Here is an 18,274-nt window from a genome sequence, read left to right on the forward strand (position 1 = left end):
AGAGAGAGAGAGAGAGAGAGAGAGAGAGAGAGAGAGAGAGAGAGAGTGTTCTGGGCCTGGCAGGAAACAATCACTAGAGAGAGAGAGAGAGAGAGAGAGAGAGAGAGAGAGAGAGAGAGAGAGAGAGAGAGAGAGAGAGAGAGAGAGAGAGAGAGAGAGAGTTCTGGGCCTGGCAGGAAACAATCACTAGCAGACAAGGACAGGGTTACTTAGAGGAAAGCAGTAATGAAAGAGAAAAAGAAGCACCAGAAAATGGGAAGGTCTGGGCCCATGGAGAGGGGTAGAGAGGAGGCTGAGATGGGGTGCAAGGGAAAAGAAGGGAGGAGCCCCCAACTCTGACAAGTGACATGCAGACAGGAGGAGACAGGGCTCTTGCAGGCTGTGGGCCCTGCCAATTTCAGCCCCTTTGTTCTCTTCCTGAGCTGTCAGGATCGACTCAATTAGAGGTTGATGGTTTAGTGGGTGTTTCCGACAGCCTTCGGGGAAACCGATGCCAGCTTGGCCAGCAGGGTGCCGTGTGGTCACCCAGGGTGGGGCAAACCAAGCCTTGCCCCAATGGCTGTGGTCAGCAGCAGCATTTCGCCCTCAAGGTGGTTTTCTAGAAAGTGGCTGAAGGGTCTGTGTGGGCAGACTGTGGGCAGCCCCTGTGGGTGTCTTTGGGTGGCCTTTTTCTGGATCTAGGTGTGGCCGTGGGCGGGGTGTCGAGAGAAGGTCCAAAGCCACAGAGCCCTTCCCTCCCCTGCTAGTTAGAGCATCTCACAGCCTGGCGCAGCCTCTGTTTGGTAACATCACAGCGAACGTCGTCGCTATTTTGGTCCTCGCCACCTTTCAAGGCGTGTTCCTCCTCCCCTCTGGAAGGCCGCAGTGCCAAGCTCCTTCCCATTTTGGTAAATTAAAGAACAAATGGTGCCAAATTGTTCTCGTCTCTTCCGCGAGTTGATTCCTAACCAGCTTATTTTCTTTTCCGCTATTGAGTGAACGCATTAAACCTAAAATTAAATCATTACCCGAAGCACAGACGACGATCCCCTTCATAATTACAGCCTCTTAATTGGCATCAGAGGCCCAGCTCGTTTTACAGCTTGCTGGAAAAACGTCTCAAGACACATTTCATTTTTTTTTTTTTTGAGGTTTAAAGGTCATAAAGACTATCTTGCCTTAATTTGACAAGTGTGCAAGAAATAATGCAAGACTGGGTTATGCGCACACACACACACACACACACACACACACACACACACACAGAAAAATCTATAAATCAAGCCGGGGGAATATTACATGATGTCATATTGGAGCATCTGCCTTCATTCTCAGAAGAATCGATATCACAGAGAAAGTACCCAAGATGCAGTGATTTATGCCTGGGTCTTGGGGGAGAAATACTGACCATTTTTAGAGTCACTTCATGTTAGCCTAAACCCACGACCCCGAGGGAAAGAATGAGCAGGGATGTGACCTTGCATGCCCAGAGCTATTCTGACATGTGGGTACCCCTTATTTTGGCTCCAGAAGGGGTAGGAAGTATCCCTGTCACCCACATAGCTACCTGTCTTCCACATAACTAGGTGGAGAGGACACATGGTGTGGAGGGAGCCAAGGAAATTGTAGCTGGGGTGGTTGCCAGTAGTGGACACCCCTGTTCGGGACCCCAGGCTTCTGTGCTCTGCCCTTCTGTCCAGGCCCTGCACTGGCCTTGCTTTTTCTCTTTTTATTTTGGGTGGAAGTTTCCTCTATAATGTAGTGCTCAGGAGCCCCAGGAGCCCCTCCTGAGGCTTGGCCAGCTGCCCCTATAAGGACCTAAAGGGACAATATTGTTGGGGTCCTTTGGTGTCCAGGATTGCCTGGGTCTCCCTGAACCTCCATGGCCTGTGCAGTCTGCAAAGTGCCAGGCATGCTCCAGAACATATTCTGCAAGTACTGGCTGGGACAGTGCCCAGCTAGGAGGCTCCACCATCAGCTGAGTGGGGCGTTGAGAGAGAGGGAGGGGAGGCTCTGCGGTTGGGGAGGAGGGCAGTGAGACTTTGGAGTAATTCAAGTTTGAGAAAATTCAATCTTGGATTCCAGAGATGCTGGGTGTGGTTGAAGTTGCCAGGTGCTGCCATGGGTCTGTTTCAGTTTCCATCCTTAGGAATAGCCCTGAATTAAGGGGACCTGTGCTGGGAGAGTTTGAGTTTTGTATTCCATGTGAAACAGTTTTCTGAGAGTTGAAGTTGCTGCTGACGTGAGAGCTGGAGGTGAGCTCAGGCATTTCTGTCACAGGTGCTAGTGTATTGTGCTTGGGACATTTCGGGCTCCAAGAATCCAGGATGCCCATCCCTGCCTCCAGAGCCTGACAAGAGGGAGGGCATTCTCCAGTTGCAGCAGACAGGAGTCATGAACCCACTTGTGTCTGTTCTTCTGGTCTGCTTCAAGAGATAGTGCTTGGAGCTCCTGTCAGGACGAGTTTGTGACTATCACAGAGGCAGAACCCCTTTTTGGAAGTGTTGATAGATTCTCAGTTGTAATACCCCTCACCAACACCCCAAATAATGTTGGACCAAGATCATATGAAGTTTTTTCTCTAGTCTGTAGGGTGTTTCTTTTATCCTCTTCCTTTCCTACAAAACATTCTTGTTTGATTCTCATAAAACAAATTTACAGGATCTGAGGTGCTGGTCACACACATATCTGTCCCCACTTTCACAGTACAGAGCCTCATACCCCCCCCCCCAGACAACACTGGGAACCCCATGTCATGGGTAGCCAGCCCTGGCCTTGCTTGAGAAGCTGAAAAGACAACTGGAGGAATTCCTGTGAGCAGTCAACTAGAGTCCTGAGTATAGGAGTCCCAAACATCACCAAAGCAGTAGCAACAAAGGAACAGAAGGACTTTTGTTGTTGGTGGTGGTCATTAGTCGCTCCTTATATTGGTGGAAGGGAAAGGAATCTGGGCATCCTCCTGGACCTCTAATGGGCTCAAGATTCCATCTGAGAGGAAATGCCTGCAGTGGACATTACCAATATCATCGATTTTGTCTTTGAACTGGAGTCCAATTTCTTCCTGGTAAATGAGCTAAATTAGAAAAACAGCATTAGACTTCCACTCTAGTGAGTGTTCCAACATTGTCAAATTCAAGGCAGACTCTGTGTGTATGTGTGTGTGTGTGTGTGTGTGTGTGAATACAAGAGAAAAAAAATCTCACTTATCTTTTCAGAATATATTTCATCATCCCCTGCCAAGTGTTAGCTTCTTACTTTTTGCCAGATTTTCTTTTTTCAGAAGATTTCCACCTTGCTGGCAAACTAATTAATTATGTAAATACATGTGCACGCACATGCACACACACACACATACACACATATACCAAGAAAACACCTACCCAACCCAATCCATTGAAACCAAGCTGTTGGAGCGCCAATAAATTCACATGGTCCGTGGGGTTCTCGTGATCTGCACGGAAGTTGTCAAGCGGACGTGGTGAGTTGTCAGAGGGTTGAAGGTGGATATTTCCAGGAGAAAAACCAGCTGCACTAAACTTTCAAAATCGATCATTTTGATGTCGCTTGGCAAGCTCTGCAGACATGATGGAAATAGTTTTTACAAACACAAGACTTTTTAAAAATAAATCCCAGCCCCACTGCTGTCATGACTCGACCTCCAGAGGGGCACTGAGTGGAACTGATTCCAGATCCCTTCTGAGGGAAGTGCCCACTCTGTTTCCTGAAAGTCCTCTCTAAACGTAATCCATTTTGCTCTTTGTGTGCCTGAGTCCTGAAAAGTTTCTTGGAGACTCAGAAGCCCCTGCTATTCTTGTTCCGGTTTCTCGCTCACCCTTTAGCTTTGCAGGTGATAATCATGAATAGGTTTTCATCCTCCAGGTAGGCTCCAGTGATAGGCTTGACTCATTAAAATGCACATGGTGGACCGAGCAATAGCACAATGGTAGGGCTTTGCCTTGCATGTGGCTGAGCCAGGATGGACCCGAGTTCAATCCCCAGCATTCTATATGGTCCCCTGAGCCTGCCAGGAGTGATTTCTGAGTGCAGAGCCAGGAGTAACTCCTGAGTGCTGCCGGATGTGGCCCAATGCCCCCCACCCCCAAGGCACAGGGTGAAAGGTGGTCCCCTTTCAGCCATGACCTTTCAGTCATGGTCACTGAACAGCCACTTCCTGCACGTTAGCATGTGAGAATGTGAGGGGAAATGTGACTTGCCAAGTTTTCAGGAACCATAGTGTTCACATCACAGAAGTTCATGGCTGGCCTGAAGACCTCAGGCACATGCTGGTACCTGAGCATCAAAATGAAAACTGTCATTTCCCACAGCAAACCAAAGTTCTGAGAGAATGGCGGGTGCAGCTTCATGCTGTGACTGAGCTTTTCTCCTGACATCTGATGAATGCACCTCAATGCCCCCTACTCCCTACCCAAATCCCCTGCTGTTGTTCCCGACCTCTGGTCAGGGGGGTCTTGACCAAATCAGCGATGTCCTCTCTCTGTCTCTGTTCCCTTGGGGTTAGGGCCTGTGTCCATCCATCTTACAGGCCCCCCCTTTCCCGCCATGACCTCTCTCACCCAATCTCTTTATTTTGTTTTTGGTTTTTTTTTTTTGGGGGGGTGCACACCCTGCAGTGCTTGGGGGTTACTCCTGGCTCTGCACTCAGAAATCTCTCCTGGCAGGCTTGGGCGACCATATGGGTTTCTGGGGATCGAACCCAGGTCTGTCCCAGTTTGGTCACATGCAAGGCAAACACCCTACCACTATGCCAGCACTCTGGCTCCATCTTTTCATTTTTCTTTACACTCACAGCTCTCTCCAGACATGAGGATAGTCAGGAGCATTCTTGCCCCAGTGCTTTTGCACAGATGGTACCCAAAATCATTTCCTCGCTCCCATTTCCCTTCTCACAGAGACATCCTCCCCACATGCTGGGGTCTTGAGATCCGCCTCTAACTTCCAAGAGGTCCCAAATATTGGTCATCCTTTCATTATTTATGCTGAGGTTTTTTTAAAAATATATTTTTATGTCTCTAAAATGTTTCATCATGAATTTTTGAGAATTAAATTAAATCAAAACTAAAATTGGTAGGTGTCTTGTGTAAGTGACACAATTGCTATTTGGGCAGCACTGGGACTCGCTCAAGTGGAGACTGGAAATACAGATATTTCTCAGGTGTGTGTATTGGGCGGGGGGGTAAGACACCCCAGGGGGTCCAAGGGACTGGATGGAAACTTGCAGGTTAGCGGGGCTGAACCTGAAGAGTGAACTGACCTGAAGCAGCCTGCAAAGCTGTCGGAGCAAATTTGGGTCACATACAAAAGAGAACAGAGTACCAGGTCACATCCAACTGCCTGGGCCCACTTCTGAGTGCAGGGACCTGGGAGAAGAGCTGGCATCCCCTCTGTGTGCCAGAGCTGATCCTTAAAGATAAGCCATGTTCTCTGAGCCACCGGGGAGGGAGGGAAGGGCAGTGCAGTCCAGACTCAGGGCTGATCCCAGCAGGAGGATCTGGAGCTCCAAAGACCCTGTGAGGGTGCATGGGCTCTGCAAGGAGTGCAGAATTGCATGGGCCAGCACTAGGGGACATGGCAGGTGACCGGCTCCCACTCCTGCCAGTGCGGGAAGCTTCCCAGACGTCGATCAATGCCTCGGCGAGCCCACCCCATCAGAGAGGATCAGGCCATTGATCGGGGCTGATGGAAAACAAGTGGCCACGACGGGAACGAGTGAATATTCATTTGGAAATGTCACTGAGCAGGCAGGCACAGTGCCCATAGAGACTGCTGGCCGGATCAACTCTGGCATGAGGTGAACCCATGTTCCCTGGGGCTGAGGCTCAGGCTGGGGTCCCTGGGAGGGCAGGGCAGGGCCTGGAGACTGGCCAGAGTAGCAAGGTCAGGCAGCTCACCAGCTCCCTCCAGGTTCTCCAGGAGCTGATACAGTTGGTTGTCTTGGCCTTTGTTATTCCCCACGTAATGGTCACCATTAGGTTGGGGACATTTGTGTAAAAGTGGTCACAAAAGCCGCAGTTGTTGGGAGAAGAGTCCAGTTGTGCCTTTCTTGATCTAAGGTTTCTCTGCCCTCCTGGACCCTCTGGCAGGGGGGACATCGAGTGTGTTAGCTGCTGTGCTCTCTGATCTCCAGCCAGGACCCTTCTCCCCAATTCCAGCAGCACAGCTCAATTCTATACAAATGGGGTCTGAGCGGCTACAAGTTTGGGAGCCAGAATCCAGTATCATGGTTTCTCCTTACTATGCAGTAAATGAAGGGGTGGTGGGTGAATAGATAGTAGGTGGATGGATAGTGGATGAGCTGACAGACGGGAAGGTGGGCGGATGGTGGGTAAATGGTGGGTGAATGGGGGATGGAAGAATAGTGGGTAGGATGCATAGATGGATAGGCTGACAGTGGGACAGATGGGTGCATAGATGGGCAGATGGATGGACGGACAGACAGAAGTGGATGGCCACAAGACAGGTAGACAGATGGATGGATAGTTGGTGGTGGGTAGATGGATGTTCGGATTTTCTTTCTTCATCCTGGCCTGTTGTCTGAAGGTCCTGGCAGAGGTTGGAGGTCACCACTGTGGTCTGAGGGGTCAGAGCCCTTCACCTAGGGGCTCCCACCTCTCCGCCAACCCCAATTAACAATTTGCGGGAGCTGCCATCAGCATGGGGGAAGGAAGACAGTCCCGCACCTCTGTACAGACTGCTCAGCTAATGAGGGAGTTTGTGAAAATTTTAATTATGGCTTCCATGCCTCACTTAATTATTTGCATATGGCTTTTACAAGTGGGAAGAGGACGTCTGCATGTGGCGCTTCTGCACAGCACCACGTTTGACTTTAATTAAAGGCAGAACCTGAGGTCTTTCCCTCACTAATGATGGTGGAAAATTAGCTTCCAATTCCCAGGGGTCGCCGGAGTGATGCACCCTGAGGCGGAGAGGGGAGGGGGTTGGGAGAAGGGCACAGGAGGCACAGATGGCAGCTGACCCTGCGGGCTGCACTGGGAGCCCCCCAGCTGCCCTCCCATTGCCATGCCTGCAGCCGCCTTCCCACTGACTTCCCTCCAGCCCAACCTCCCACTGCCATCCCTGTGGCCTGGTAGGCAGGAGCTGCTCTCCATGAAGGAAGGAGGCACTGTGGGGTGCACTGGGGTGAATGCTTGGACTGTTGTCCTGGTGGCCAGGATTGCTCCCAGCTCAGAACCAAGGGCCAAGGGTGGGTGCAGACACAGCACACTGATGCATCTACACAACTCATCTGGATACACACACAGCACACACTTACCCAGATGCACCCGAGGCAACTCACCTATGTACACACAAACACCAAAATGCACACAGCACAAACATACCACAGTTTACATGTATGCACTCACCTGTGTTCACCTAGATGCACACCCACAAACATGTGTACATGCAGACACCCTGATGCATAGAGTACTCTCACACACGTGCCCACATAGGCGCCATGATGCACACAGGACCACACACAGTGCTCACGGCACTCCACATGCACCTGGGGAACCTATGTGTGTGTTCCCCCAGATTAATACAGGACATACACCTGCATGCCTGCATTGATTCCATCACTTCATTATTCCATAGATGGTATCTGTACTCACAAGCATGTGCACATGGTCCAGTCCTACTTGCTCTCACTGTCTCAGCTCTCTCAGTCCAGACTCACTTGCAGGCGGTGGGGGGTGCTGCTGGGTTAGACTGTTCTTCCAGTGTGGGCTCAGGGCCCATGTCAGCGCAAAGTGGCCTGGACCCCTCCCTGCTGAACAGACTAGCTGTGGCTCTTCTCCTCGGGCCGGCAGTGGCTGGGACTCAGGGCTGCCATGAGGGGGACTCGACCTGCATTCGGATCTCTTTATGGCTCCTTTGACTCTCCTGGCTCCTCTGAGCCTGCTTCCTTTTCTGGAAACCAGCTGTTAGGAAGAAGCACAGGAGATTGGGTTGTGGACTCAGTGGCTCCTGGTCACCTCTTCCTCTTGATTCCTTGTCTCCCTTCTCTGGCTGTAGTGACCACCTGAACTGGACATTAGCTCAGGAGAGGCCATGGGTATGTGGCTAGGGTGTGGGTGGGAACCCTCTTGCTCCACATGGGTTATGGTGTCTGCAGCCCATGGGGATGCCTTCCCCGTGTGCTCTCAATGATCCTTTGAGCACAAAACCTGCCTCAAGATGGACAGATAGGAGTCTTGGGGTTCTGTAAGGGCCAGAGTCATCTATCACTCACTCTAAATATCCTGGTTGTATGGAGTTGATGATACATACTTAGCCTGGGGCCATGAAGATGACTCTAGTGGCCGGATACATGCTGAGCACATTTGAGACCCTGAATCTGAGCTCTGGTGCCCTATGCTCCCTCCACCCACTCTGGCTGTGGCCCTAGAATCCCACACACAAACGCACTGCATGACACCTTCTGTGCAATGTGCATGGATGGGCCCCTGGTGACAGTGCAGGATCCTGCCTCCTCCAGAGAAAAATACCAAAGCTGAGGTGTGGGGATGCTCAGCCTTCCCTTATAGCTGCTCCCGTTTTGGAAGCCAGAAGCCTGAGGCACTGCAGAGGGCGGTGGACCAAAGGTAGGGGGTCTTCTGCTGAGGTTTTGCTGGAGGCCCTCAGCGACTGGGCAAGCGCTGCTTCTCCTCTCTGGGTGGCATCTGGGTCAGTGTTTTCCAAAGTGGGTATAGCCTCAGATGCCACTCAGGGGCACTTTCTCTTTGTTTGCTTAAAGGGAGGTTTTGAGGAGGCACTGAATGAATTAGGTTTTCTGACAAGGAGGCTGTAGGTCAAGTCACTTTGGGTAGCTCTAGTTCAGGGACGCACAGTGTGAACTGACTGATTTCCTCTGCAGTGACTCAGATAAGGACACATTCTAGAGGCCCTGGATGGGGTGAGAAACCAGCATCTAAATGTGGGGGAAGGGCATAACTCAACCTATCTAGTGTGTAGACATGTATGTAAACATGTATATAGATGTGTGTTTAGTGTACTTGTGTGTGTGCTCTGTGTTTGCCACTGGGGAGAGGGAACTTGTACCGCCATTCCCCACCTTACAGCAGTGATTGACCTGGGCAGTGACAGGTGCATGCAAGGACACGTGTCTGTTTAAGCACATCCCATGACTGAGCTCCAGAGCAGCAGGCAGCTGCCATCTCTTGCAGCCCAGCACTACTGCCTCTATTCCCCTCAGCTGAGTTTGCACAAAACTTGCCGAGCATCAATCAGGCCATCTCTAGAGGACCGTGCTGTTCCCCAACCCAGGCTGGAGACTTTTTGTGGGGAGAGTGGGAAGGGGTCACACCCAGCCATGCTCAGGGATTATTCCAGGCTTTGCACTCAGGAAATTATTCCTAGTGGTGCTCAGGAGACCATATGGGCCGTGAAAGTGGCGGGGAAGGAGAACCAGAGCCAATATCAACCAGGACAGGACTGTCATGGACCCACAGAGGGTGTTTAAAATGCGTTCCACTTGCCAATTTCTAAAGATTGGGAAAATTCAGGTTCAAAGCGCCTGGTTTCCAAATTGGCACATCCAGAGGTCTGGGTCTATTGGTCACTGGATGTGTCATTTTAAAAATAATCTTCATTATGAAAATGTCACGCAGTTATTACTGGAAATGGGCTTGTTACACAGTGTTCGCTGCAGACCCACATGCAGGCATGGCACGTTGGGCTTCACCGTAAGGGGGTGTCTTTCCATCACTTTGCCATAAGCATCACCGTCAATCATTCTGTTACACCTCTGAAACGAACCTAATGGGCACCAAATATGCCTCAGGAATACTCGTTTCCACCTTTTTTTATGAGCAACTATGTCAGCTGTCAGAGTTCCAAGAACACTTTAGAGTTGGGGACCAGCCTGAGTCCTTCTTGACTCCAAGCCTGCATTCTGCCGCTCACCTCCCTCTGGGCTCCAGTGGTCCTGTCGTTAATAGGGTGGAACCAGGGCAGAGCTTGGGGCCTGTGCAGATAGATTCAGCTTTTGTGATTTTCCCAGATGGCTGAGTGCTGCCCACATCCTGGGCCTGCTCTCCCCACCCCCCGCCATACCATATCCAGGGATCATCAAGGCTTTGTGCCTTTTCTGCCTGTGTCCTTGAAGCTGAGATGAGAACATCTGGGCCTCAGGACAGCAGAAAGGAGGTTACAGACTCAGGAAGAGAAAAACCCACACCCGCTGTGTGTTGTTCAAAATAAGCCAAGACGTCAGCAGAGCCGGTGAGAGAAAAGGCTAAAGAAGCCACAGAGGAGCATGTGTCCTGCAGGAGGGGCCAAGAACGTCAGTCCCCCACACCATACCCTTGTCCACTGGCTTCAGGGCACTGTCTTTCACAGTGAGAATCTTGCCAGGAACTTGTAGTTTTAGACCACCTAGGGCCTGCATGCTGGTGGGGAGCAGAGAACAGGGTTCTGAGGCGCTGGTGTCCACTTTCGGGGTGGGGTTAGTGCACAACCAGAACAGGCTGACCCCAACCCCCCATTGCCATATTGGTGGAGGAAAGGTGCGAGTGGGGGGCTGGTCTGGTGGGGTTGATAGAGAATCAAGAGAGTTGAACCTGGAGTGGGGAATATACCCCCGAGACCTTTCAAGGAGAGTCCTTGGGCTGGGGTGAGGCGGGAGCTGTCCAGACCTCCAGTGCTGAACCTGCAACCCCTAGGGTTCACCCACACAAACACTCACCCATGTTCCAGAAGCCATATCTGCTTTGGGCTGCAGAGGCGAGAAAGGTCCAGTGTGGGCCCAACCTTAAGGCTCTCCAACTCGATGGTGAGGAGGAGGCAATGAGATGAGGAACTCAGTAGGTGCCCAGGAGGTGAGCTGAAAGGAGCCCTTGGCAGATTCAGGAAGACACTGGGGATAGGGAATCTCTTGCACATGGTTGCTCCTTAGAACTTGGAGTCCCTCCTTGCCCAAGTTCACTGTGATAGCTGAGAGAGACCTGACTCTGTGGAATGACCTGGACAGCACCAGCGGACTAATTTCTCTGCAGCAGTCGCTATTGAATCCTATGAAAGGAAGGGACATTCTGACTCTGAGCCCTCCAGGAAAAACCATGCTGCACTAGTGGACCTCAAGAACGGGCTGGATTGGAACCAGAGAGATAGCATAGAATTAGGGCATTTGCCTTGCTTGGCCAACTGGAATGGACCTTGGTTCTACTCCTGGCATCCCATAGGGTCTCCTGAACCTGCCAGGGGTGATTTCTGAGTGCAAAGCCAGGAGTAACCCCTGGGCGCTGCCAGGTATGCCCCCCCCCAAAAAAAAAAAAGAATGAGTGGAGAACAGAGTAATAACATTGGGACAAAACACTTGCCCAGTACATGATGACCCACATTTGATCCCCACTATCCCATAAAGTTCCCTTCTCCAGGAGTGATTCCCTCAGTGTAGCCAGGAGCAAGCCCTGAGCACCACCAAATGTGTCCACCCCAACCAAAAAAATGGGATGGTTGCTCTCCCAGGAATTAGCATAGAGGTCCAGGTGCCCCAGGGACACCCTAATACAAATGCAGATTCTACTTGATTCTGACTCTACAGCCCAGCCTAACCTTCCTGCTCATGCTCTATGCTCTCATGCATTCTTTCTCTTTCTCATTCTCCATTCTCTCTTTCTCTGCTCTCCACACATTGCCCAGCACTTATACTGTGCCAGGCTCTCTTGGCAGCAAGGAACACAAAGACAAGTCCTCTGGGGCCTCCTTGTGCCAGCCACAAGGAGCGGGATTCCCTGGATGCAAGCCAGACCTCCTCGCCAGTCCCTCTCCCTGTGGCATCCACAACAGAGTGGCCAGAGCTCCCTGGCAGGGCCCAGGGCAATCCGAGTTACTCCTCCATGCTATTCTATCCAGATTAGCTCCAACTTTCAATTTTGAGCAATAAATATGCAATTTTTTTCCACCCTGTAATTTTCCCTGCTGTGGCTGTGGCTGTCAGAGAAGCTGGGAAAGTGAACAGCTCTAAGCTTTTTGAAAGGAAAAATAGGCTGGTGCTGGGCCATTGTCTGCTGCTCCTGGTAACACCAGGTGGCTCCGGGGAAGGGTACCTCTGGGGCTGTACTGTCAAGGCACACTTCACCCCAATAAGCCACTTCCCCACCTTCCATTATTGAGAAGAGAGTTGCCAAAAAGTCAGCTTGTGAGTTGTGCACAAGTGTCCTTGCATGGTGGAAGAATGTTTGGTGGAGGTGAAGTGAGGAAAAATTCCCAGTGCCTGAGAAAACCCCACATATTCCCCCCAAAATAGACAAGTTTAGTGTTTCAAGAACTTGCAGGTCAGAGCAGGCTGATCTCTGCTTTGGGAGAAGCAAATTCCAGCAGGTACAGGAGAGGAGCGTCATGTCAACATGTACTAGGGGCTTGATGAGACTTTGAGGATCTTCAAGGCATTATCAAATAATTAAAAGTGAATCGAGAGTAAGTCTGGCTCTCTCCTGCCAGGAGCTGATCCACATACCTGGCCAGTTGCCCATCCCCAGCTGAGAGTCAATTTCAGTAGACCCCAATCCATGCCTATGCCCTTCCCCCAAAACCTGCACCCAAGTCCTGCTGCCTCCACATCCAGAGAGGCCCAAGTTTGCATCCATGTTTGAGTTCTACTTGTTACACTCTAGCTCTGTCCTTTTTCCTTCTTGGGCGTTGGTCCTTCATTTGATTCCAATTGTACCCCAGTTTCTGTCCATCTCAGCATCTCCTTACAGAGAACCAAACCATGACATCAAGGGAATAATGATCTCCACATCGAGAGGTTGTCCTGCTAAAGCTAAATGGGATATTTATATGGTGTCCAGCATAGCCTCCAGAACATTAACAAAGCCTGACAAATGTCGACTCCTTTTCTTCTCCTGCCCCCTTACAACGTGACACTAAATGCCATTTCAGGCTCTGAAACTAGGAGTAGTTGTTTGTCACCTGGGCTGTCTGTCAGCTTGGATAAAGCCCAGAGAGAAAAGCACCGACGAGTCTATGCCCGTGGCTGCATTTGAGAGTTCGCTTTGTCCCTGTGAAGTTCATTATCCATGGAGCACTGCAACCCTCTTCAAGGTTCCTCCGTGAAAAGAAATTGAGCATGCAAATACTCTTTTATCATAATCACCGCGTATCCACAGGGTGATTCATAAAAGAGCCGAAAATATATTGAAATTCAATATTGTTTTAGTCCAAATCAATATTAATAATTGTTTGCATTTTTAAAGTGCAATTTGCAATTGAAAAATGCGCAGAGATCAACCAGTAGTTGCTAACACATCAGATTTTCCCATTAAAGGTGTAGTTCCTTAACTTTAAGATGTACCTTAAGCAACAGAGGGTGGCGCTGGCCCAGGAGAATGCTTGTCTCGGCTCCGTGCATAACATTAGAATTGACCTTCGTGATGCATGACTAAAGAGCCAGTCATGTTTTTTTGTCCTTGCGCCTTATTTTCTTTTTTAAATGTTTGAAAATTTACTTAAACACCATTGTTTGCAAAGTTGTTCATAATTCAGGCAGTATTCCAACTCCAATCCCACCACCACTGGAACTTTCCCTCCACCAACGTCCCTACTTTCCCCAAGCTTGTCCCTTTAGCAGGCACAAAACAATTTACTTTATATTGCTTGTTACAACCTATATCTCACAGTGGTGTTACTAAAGTCATTGTCTGAGGATTTACTGGGTTGTTAGGAGCTAGTTGAGCCTTCTGTGTTATTGTTTTCACTCACTGAGCTTAGTGGGCTTCTATGCAGCTTTCCCATCTAATTTGTCTGGCTCCTATTGGGCTGTCAGTACTGTGAAATTTAGGACTGTCTCATGGCCACCTATGTGGCTGTGTGCTCCAGGAGCTGTGTACCTGTGATGTGGCATCTCTCCAAGATTAGTCACAGAGCTGGATGTTTTATATGCCAGAGGAAGTCAAGTGTGGGGGGACATTTGGCCTTCCCAGAGTAGGAACTTGAGCCAGCCCTATCCTGAGGAGGGTCCAATGATCTCAGCCCAGAGATGGGGCCTACCTGGGGCAACTCAGCCATGACTTCTCTCCCAGAGCCAGTAACTTTTTTTCCCAGTAACTTTTAAGTTATTGATTTTTAACTGAAAATTTTTATTTTTAGATAATTATAGATGCATATGCAAGTGTAAGAAGTAATAGAAACTCCATGCATCCCACCTTCTCTTAATAGGAATATCATGGAACATGATATCATATAATTCCAATGAAGAGTCTGACTTAAGCATGTCAAAAAAGAGACGTTGCTGTCACCATAGGAATTCATCATGTTGTCCTTTTATAATTCTTCAAAAATGAAATATATTTAAAGGGAAGTGGTCACTGTGGTATACACATTGGACTCACTATGAGTCACCATTTAGATTTGGAGGGCATGGACCAGAGAGATTGTAAAGTGGTAGAGCATTTGCCTTGTATGCGGCTGACCTGGGATGGACCCAGATTCAATCACCAGCAAACCATATGGTCCCCAAGCCTTCCAGGAGTGATTCTGCGTGCAAAACAAGGAGTAACCCCTGAGCACTGGCAGGTGTGTCCCCCAAACAAACAAAAATTGGTGGGTATGGGGACCAAACCTGGTGGTACCCAATGGTTCATCTTGGCTCTGGTTCATCTCAGGGATTACTCTTGGTGATGCTAAGGGATGATTGAATCAGGGTTGTCTACATGCAAAGCAAGAGCTTTACCCACTATCCGATTGTTCCAGACCCTCTGTTTAGATTTCTGCCCACAATTATGGCTACCATTAAGCAAGGCTACTTCAGCTGGATTCTAGTAGCAATTCAAACTTAGAGCCTGAGGGCCCAGAGAGATAGCACAGTGGCGTTTGCCTTGCAAGCAGCCGATCCAGAACCAAAGGTGGTTGGTTCGAATCCCGGTGTCCCATATGGTCCCCTGTGCCTGCCAGGAGCTATTTCTGAACAGACAGCCAGGAGTAACCCCTGAGCAACACAGGGTGTGGCCCAAAAACCAAACTTAGAGTCTGAGATGTCGAGTGATACTATAGAGGGGAGAGTGCTTGCCCTGCACATAGATGATAAGGATTTGATCCTGGCACCCTCCCTCATGGTTCTCTGAACCCTACTAAGAGTGATCTCTGAGTGAAGAGTCAGGAATAAGTCAGTTATTACCAGATGTGACCCCAGAACAGAATAAACATAGAACTCTAGGCCCCTAATCAGGAATGGGCTTCATATAGGAATTTCTTTCTTCAAGCAGGCTGTAGGGGACAGTGATTTTTGTGGATCAGTAGGAACAGCAGCACACATGATTGACTTGTGACATGTGTCAGGAGGCTTTGTTCCTTCCAACAAGGACAGAGTTTTTTCAGAGGGATCCAGGTTGACACTGTTGGTCCATAGAGGTCACAGTGACCCAGACAGTGAGGAGACAGGTGGCAAATATAGGTGAGGGATTTTCGAGCCAGAGGGCCACCTGCTCTGTCTGGAAATGGCTTCAGACAAATGAAATTCCCATGGTGCCTTCTGCTTTCTGAACTGTTTCACATCCAGGTCACAAGTGGACTTGGGGATTATGCTCAGATTGCTGTGTTGGATGGAGGCTGATTCCAACATTAGGAAAATCAAGTCCTTGAGTCATCAGCTAATTAGAGGGATAGCCAGGCCTAAAACTTGTGTTACCCATGCTGAGCCTACTGTCCACTCTTGACATTGGCGACTTTGTGGAGGCTGCCCAGCGTCATGGTGTCCCTGTCCTATTTTACTTGACCATGAACTTGACCATTCCATTCCTTCTTGGTTCCTGGACCCACACTCAGAACCTGAGGGGGCAGATATGAAATTACTCATGGACACTTGTTTCTTCTCATTTATCAGCCTTTGAACATTAAGAAGTTTACCTTCACTAATTTTTTTTTGGCTATGATCAAATATATGTATAAAATCTACCCAGGTTTTTATTTGTCAGACAGTGCTAAGGAGCTTCTCTGACTCTGTGTTTGGGGATCAATTCTGGCTATGTTCAGGGACCTGATCAAGCATGCTCTCAGCCCCTGTGCTATCTCTGTAGCCCCAAACCATTCATCATTTAACTTTTTTATTTTCTAGCTTTTGAAATATACCCACTTGGTGATCAGGGCCTACTCCTGGCTTTGTGCTCAGGGGTCCATGTTGTGCCAGAGAACTTGTATAGGAACAAAGCACCATTCCAGCCCACTGAGCCCTCTGGCCCTATACAGCTATTTGCTTTCTTTTGAGGCCTCAACCCTCAGGGCTTACTCCTGGCTCTGCACTCAAGGATCATCCCTGGTGGGGCTTGGAGCACCATATGGGGTGCTGGGATCAAAATCCAGGTTGGAGGGCCAGGAAGGTGGCGCTAGAGGTAAGGTGTCTGCCTTGCAAGCGCTAGTATAGGACGGACCGCGGTTTGATCCCCCGGCATCCCATATGGTCCCCCCAAGCCAGGGGCGATTTCTGAGCGCATAGCCAGGAGTAACCCCTAAGCATCAAACGGGTGTGGCCCAAAAACCAAAAAAAAAAAAAAAATCCAGGTTGGGCCACATGCAAGGAAGGCAACCATCTTATCCACCGAACTGTCTCTGATCTTACATTTTATTTATGTCAATCTGACATGGCTCTGAAACTTTCATAAGACAATGAAGACAGGATAGAATTTTGTTTGGAGGCCACATCTAGTAGTGCTCAGAGACTACTCCCAGTAGTGCTCAGGGGTGAGGACCATGTGTTGGCAGGGATCAAACCCAAGCCTCCTGCTTGCTTAGCTTGTGCTTTAGCCTATTAAGCTCTCTCTCCCTCTCTCTCTCTCTGGCCCCATTACCACATTACCAATGCCACTACTAGTTGCCACCTTCTATCTCCAGAACTTTGTTTGTCATCTGCATTAAATAGTAACAGCCTATTCTTCCCCTTTCTGCATAGTCCCTGGTAAGGGCTGTTCTGTCTCCAACTCTTCTAGATCCCTCATAAGAGTAGAATCTTTCAGTTGTGTGTGTATATGTTTGTGTGTGTGACTGAGACACATAACCTCTGGGGCTCTTGCATGTTGAAGTGTGACTCTCACAAGACTGTGTATAGTTTCACTGATTTTTTTGTTAGTTTGTTTTTTGGTTTAGTGCCACATTCTGTGATGTTCAGGGGCTTTTCCCAGCAGGGTGCTCAAAAATCACTCTGGCAGTGCTCCTGAGACCAGGCTGGTAATTGAACCCAGGACATCTGCATCTATCCCAGTCCCACTTTATTAACTTTTGATGCACACATCTGAGCTGTCAGATTGTTCAATGTCTCCTCGCATTGTACTAAATGTGTCTTGCGTCTTGTAGTTGCCTCTCCCAGCAGTGCTCAAGAGGCCAGACTCTTGGCAGATAACAAGATAACAGCACTGACAGACAATGCTGGCAGATAACACTCAGGGTCTATGCTCCTCCACTCGAGTCACAATCTTGCATGCTCTAAGGTGTGGGGATAATCCACCTGAAACATCTAAATGACTTGTGTTTATTTGTGAGTCCCATGTGCATTTTATCAAGGGGAGTAAAAATAATACACACAGGGCACTTTCTCATCAAGCCCGTGACATAGTTCCTGCCACAGGACACAGTGACATCTTGGCGGGGCATGTCCTTGGGGTCTTGGCGGCTGCCTGCTGGGCTTCCGAGTGACCTCCTCTTCTCTCCTAGGATGTCCTCTTCAGAACGATTCTAATCCAGACCTGATCAAAACAAACCCACAGCTCCCCCGAAACAGCCATGACCTTTTTAAAATTCCAGGTTCGCCCACTTCCTCCCTCCAGATGGTCCAGACCTCCATCCATTAGCTCCCACGAGTGGCAGGCTCGGGCCTATCGATCTTTTTCCTTGTGCCAGGCACTGTGCTAGGTGCTGGGAATACAAAGGTGAATCGGCCCCCTGCTGCTCCAAGAGAATGAGATAGGGCTATCATTGAATTGAAGATGCTGCCAGGGCAGGCCTGGGGACATTCGATTTCTCTGCCTGCATCCTCCCATTGGCATAAATTACCCCCAAGAGTAAGAGGTCCTGGGCAGAGATGGTGCATGGCACGAGTGTATTCCTCCTGGCGTCAAGGAGACAGTGGTACCTTGGCCAGTGTCCTGGACTTTCCAGGACTGCAACTGTCGCGGACCCCCCAGGTCCCTAAGATAAGAGAATTGGGTGTGGTTTTCCTCTGGACACTGCTTGAAGACTTTCTTTGTGCACTGCCGCCTGTGACGGGTGGATGGCAAGTAACTTGCCTCCCCCAGGAGTGGCCTGTGTGCCAGGAAGGGCCCTGGTATTTCAGGACCCAGGCCAGCACCCC

This window comes from Suncus etruscus, chromosome 14, assembly GCF_024139225.1.
Source record: "Suncus etruscus isolate mSunEtr1 chromosome 14, mSunEtr1.pri.cur, whole genome shotgun sequence".
Taxonomy (NCBI): Eukaryota; Metazoa; Chordata; class Mammalia; order Eulipotyphla; family Soricidae; genus Suncus; species Suncus etruscus.